This window comes from Nicotiana tabacum, chromosome 15 (assembly GCF_000715075.1).
Source record: "Nicotiana tabacum cultivar K326 chromosome 15, ASM71507v2, whole genome shotgun sequence".
Taxonomy (NCBI): domain Eukaryota; kingdom Viridiplantae; phylum Streptophyta; class Magnoliopsida; order Solanales; family Solanaceae; genus Nicotiana; species Nicotiana tabacum.
The window spans coordinates 131,139,877-131,145,549 of record NC_134094.1 but is presented as its reverse complement, the minus strand read 5'-3'; the positions used below and the strand labels follow the sequence as shown (position 1 = coordinate 131,145,549).

Here is a 5,673-nt window from a genome sequence, read left to right as displayed (position 1 = left end):
GGAACGGTTTCCCAAGTTGAGAATACAAACTAGTTTGGTAAGAAGAAACAGGGCATTGAAAGGAGCAAGATTTTGGCAGTGTGACATAACAGCAATTTGGTGAACTGATGAAAAGCAAAAAAAGGCAGTCTGGTGCACTAACCTCCTGCTATGCGCGGGGTCTGGGGAAGGGTCGGAGCACAAGGGTCTATTGTACGCAGTCTTATCTTGCATTTCTGCAAGAGGCTGTTTTCCACTACTCGAATCCGTGATAGCTTAAAATACTTGGAAAAGTTTCTTGATTGCATCAGTATTTTGGCTCACAGTTAAACTCAACATTTTACGAAGTTAATAACCAACTAATGAACTATCTTACATTATTAATAGCTTAATCTTAGAAGATTAAAACACTAATATTGTAAACCATGGTCCATGGATGTTATCTTGATCCACAAAGGTAAAGCCTATGAAAGCGAAATGCTCAGCAATTTATGACTACTTTCTCAAAACATAAAGACTATCGCTAAGTAAAATAGGCATGTAGTAAGCATGGAACACAAATAACAACTTAGCCATAAACCTAAAGAAAGAAAAAATGATTCAACTGTTTCACTCAGAAACCTTTAATGAATGGAAGGGCTTATAGTTTTCTTATAAAAAAATAAAATTAAATAAACACACTAACTTAAAAGTTCATGATCTTCAAATAGTGTTAGGCTAATACTCATCCTCCTCCTCCTCGTTATCATCATCATTACCATCACCATCGCTATTATCATCATCAGCACCAGCAGCAGCAACAGCAACAACACCATCATCTATCCGAGAAAAAGATATCAGTTAAGTCAGTAGCGGTAGACTTAATCTAATTAAAGAAGAAAGCCTACATGAAGAAAATGTCTAGATAAAGTTATGGTCTTTCTCAGTTTGTGTACAATATTTTGCTTTAGCACACATTTTCCACAATGCTGCCTTGGTTAAGACGATATCTCAGGTTCATTTCTCAATTTAGTGTGGGTTTATGTCCTACTATGTTGGTATTAACCCTACTAGTGTGTGCTAGAGGATACCAAGTTGCAGTAGTGCTATATAGTATTGTAAAGCACTCTCTCTTCAGTGACAAAAAAGGAAACAACAGTGATTACAGTGGTTTTAAGTGAGACTTTGAATGTATGTAACTGGAATTTTTCAGTAGTGTACTATTTGCTGTATTAGGAAAGGCATCATCCGCGACAGTCCACTCTCTAAGGTAATCTATTTGCTGTAGTTTCAAGACTTTGAGTTGAGGGAAATCGTCATTGCTCACTTTCTGATGTAGTTTACACAATGTAGTTTGAGTACCTGAAGGTTCTGAAGCAAAGCAATTTCTGATGAGTGCTGAGGATGCAGGTAAAAGCCGATTAGTTTCAAGTTTTTGAGATTTGGTGCTGAGATACAAAAGGGGAGGGTACCAAACATTGATGCGACGAATTTATGATGAATCTCCAGCGTTTCAATCCCTGTTGGAAAATTCAATACATAGTATTGAAAGTTCACAACACCACTGACTTCGCAACTCAGTTTCCGAAGATTTGGTGTTTTTCTCAAAATAAATTCCAATTCTAGGACACAAGAAAAACATGGAATCGAAAGAGTTTTCAGATCATAAAGTTTCTTGGAGTTCTCAATTGATTCTTCTGCATTTTCTATGGTGAAGCTGCAATTGGTAATATGCATATGTCTCAATTTAACCATGTCCCAAAGTGAAATGGGTAGTGAAATTTGTGCATGATAATTACCGCGTAATATCAGAGTTTCAAGGTTCCAACGGTTGGCTATGAATGATGAAATTGACGACACCCGAGATCGTGCAACAAAATACCTCAAGTAAACTAGATCAGTTGGCAAAGAATCAATTCTAGTTTACTCCAAAACCAATACTTTAAGAAACTTGAAACTGTGAAAATTGTGGGAGGCACTGCCAAATGCAAGGCCATCATTATGCAAAATTATAGAGCCAACATGTGACAAACTAGAGCTCCATTCTCCAATAGGATATCCGTCACCATAAATGGACATGATATGAGCAAGTTGCTTGTGAAAGTAAACACAGGAAGAAGGATTAGCATTTCCATCCCTGTAAATACAGATATTAGTAAAGTTAGATTAATTGGCAATATAAGTTGAAGCACTTCAATTTTGAACCGAAAGAGTACTACTAATTGGCAAATTACCGTTTTATGCAAAGTAGAAGATTCTCTTCCTTTGCTCTCTCCTTGCAGAAATCATATAATAGGTCATGAATATGACATTCTTTGGTCCTACCTCGAGAACTCTTCTTAGTTACCATCACTAGATTTCTTCCAATAAGATTCTCCAAATAACCTTCTGTGATGTCCTCCAAGCTCTTGCCCTCACAACGTGTTACAAATCCTTTGGAGATCCACAACCATGTTAACTTTGAAACGTCAATCTCATTGTCCTCTAAATATACTCCAAAGTAAAGAAAGCAAGACCTTAAATGATAGGGTAAACTCTGATAACTTCGTTCTATAATGGCCCTCGAGTCTTTGTGAATGTGAGGACCTAAATTGTTGGCCAATTGTTCCCAACATTCTTCTTTCTTCTCCATCTCAGCCAGAATACCAGCTACCAAAACTATTGAAAGAAGCAGTTGACCACACTTTTTTGCTATTTGTTGCCCAATTTTCTTTAGGAGAGGAGGGAAGATTTCTTCCCCAAACACTTTTTTCCTCAGTAACATCCAACTTTCATCATTGTTAAACGTACGAAGCGGAAAGGGATCACTCTGAAATCTGGAGTAATTGGCAACCTCATGATTTCGTGTTGTTAGAATAATTCTACTTCCATTATTGGAATCTTGAAAACAGCCTATTAGATCATCCCATGCACTGGCTTCCCACACATCGTCAACAAGGATAAGATATCTTTTGGAAAATAAAGTCCAGCGAAGCTGATCAGCTAATTCATCAGCTCGATTTTCTCTGCATTCAGAATTCTCACCAGTAGCATCACGTAAAAGTGCCAGTAACAAGTCCTTACGTGAATACACTTGAGACACAACATTGTGCACGAATGTCAAAGTGAGAAATGACTAACCTATCAGAGTAGAGTCTATAGGCCAAAGTCGTCTTGCCTAGACCCGGCATACCAACAATTGAGATAACATCTCATTCTTTGGTGCCTTTTAGTAGTTGGCCTCTTAACTTTTCTATGACATCCTTGAAACCCACAATTTCTTCATTCATCCTTGGAGTCCTTCCCAAATTTGATAATGTATGAGCTATGTCAGTGTTCATTGCATTGCCAACCATTTTCTTTTCCTGAATCTCTGATACCTCTGCTCTGATAAGAGTAATCTCCTCTATGATATCGAAGAGCCAACGCTCGAGGCACCAGACTTTGCTTATACAACCATCAACTATGTATTCTACCTCATATGCTTTGTCAATCAATTGTGTCACACAAAGTTGAATTTTGTTGAGGACATTGTTTCTCTCTTTTGCAACAGCATTTAGAAAAGGTTGCAAGCCCTCAAGTTCCTTCTGGATTATTTGAAGTTGTTTCGTGACAGAAGCTAGTGAATCTGAATGGCGGCGTTGGAACTCCTTCAGGTTGTTTAAAAGGAAATCAACATAACCTAATCCATGAATCCTTGGCAAGTTAGATTGAAATGTCTTCCGAATGGTAAGGTAGATCACTGTGTTTACACGTTGAATGTTGCCAGACAAATCAATAACTAGTGAAGGGTTCACTTCTCCCAGTGCCTTGTCTTCCTTCTCCTTCTCATCTTCATATAACGAATAAACCAGAAGTCCAACATCAATAACCACAGTGTCGATATCTCGAAGAAGAAACTGAAGATCTTGTATCGGCACACAGATGATATTGACTCTCAAGAAGTTGAGCATCTCCTGAAAGATTGCCAAGTGATCCTTCAAAGTAACTATCCGACTGGAGTTACTATTAGTTGGTAGGTCTACCAAATTGTGTAGAATAGTTGCCACAAAACTGCCTTCACTGTCAATTGCATGATCACTTCTGATGTTGGGATACCATCCTGGTTGTATCGTGGACTTAAAAGATTGCAAGACATCAACATAGATCTTGCGGATGCATGGTTGAAGGGGCTTAATTTTCATTTGCAAGAAAAGCAAAACCATGATTTCACCTTGAGCCACATCTTGATTTTCGTGGCCATGGCCTGAAAAATACAACCAGGCAAGCATTGATGCATGGCCGGCCACAGTTAAAACATGAGTGAAGAAATTAAGATGTTGCCTCTGAGGCTCTATGAACCTCTCTGAAACAAAGTAGACGAAAATTTGCAGAAAGATCAATTCCCTGAGAACATGATCTGTATGTTTCTTGGTTTCGGGTACATCAAGAAGTAAATGGTGATCACCAAGTATCATTAGATCACGAAGATCATCGATCGCAGCATCAATGAACACTGTCACATATTTCGGAATAGCAATATCATCCTTGTTGGCTGAAACTAGTGATGATATCCTAGGAAAGGAGTATTTGGCTCTAATTTCCATCTTTATCAGCCAAATCTTGTATTGTATCTTAAAGTTACAGAAATCAGAGTACTCGGCTAGGTGTAATCCAGAAAATTCAACTAGAGCATCTTCAAATAGAGCTTGGACTTTCTGAGTGACATCTAGCATGTCACGTTCATCTGTGAAACTCTGTAAGCTTAGAAAAATATCCAGGAATTTAAATTCCAGTTTAACGAGCTTGATTGTATCTATAGAAGTTTTAGATAAGCATAAAATATCGTCAAGTTGTTGCAGACGTTCAAAAAGATGACTCTTTGAAGACAGATATTGGTTAGAAGACATCTCTCACTCTTTTCTCAGAAGTTATGATTAAAAGAAACTTGATGAACTTGAACTGAAAAGGGGAAGGAGAGCAACTTTGATGTTTGATACTAAGCCTTTACATACAAACTAACATTTTATACTACATGGAGCTAGGTTTTTTTCTTTGCTTAGAATTTTATAATACAGAACTTTTACTTTCCAGCTATTATATTACTTGATGAACTTGTCTGATTGTAGAGTCTGTCAATTGAAACAAGTTATATCAGGTCTATATCGTGTAAATCTAGGACGATTTCTTGCAATCTTCTTCAGTGAAAAGAAGTCAATCAATTCTCTACATCCCTTTAGAGCATTGTCTCTCAGACTCTGACCTCGACGAGTGACTACTTCTTTAATAGAAGCAACACATACAGTCTGGATTTCAGCTACTGATAAAACGTCCAACTGTTCTAGCTTTAGCAATTCTGGTAGAATAACCATGGGAGCTATTGCTTATTCATTGGATTTCAGTCTGGATTTCAGCTACTGATAAAATTATGATTGAATCTATAATTTGTTAGGTAGTTAAACTATGAAAACTAGTTTGCAATGGATGCAACGACTAACAGATAACTTTACAGAATTTATTAAGCTAATTAAGGAAATACTTACCGATCTTGTGAACTGCCCCTGATACAGCTTTTCATACTCTGCACAAAAAAAAAAACGTCCAATGAGTTAATAGCTCAAAGAGTAGTATCCCTCCATTTCATTTATAGGAGGCCGTTTGACTAATTAACTGTTTACATTGAGAAACTATAGGCTTTCTTGTATTGTCCTCCTTTAGTTTATTGCTAAAGTTCATCTTTTTATTGATAGTAGTTAG

The 5,673-nt window shown here is 37.3% G+C and overlaps 1 pseudogene; it reads right to left on the bottom strand.

Moving 5' to 3' along the window:
* Positions 1 to 510: 510 nt before the first annotated feature.
* LOC107811524 (late blight resistance protein R1-A-like) lies at positions 511 to 5,451 on the bottom strand (annotated as a pseudogene).
* Positions 5,452 to 5,673: the final 222 nt, after the last annotated feature.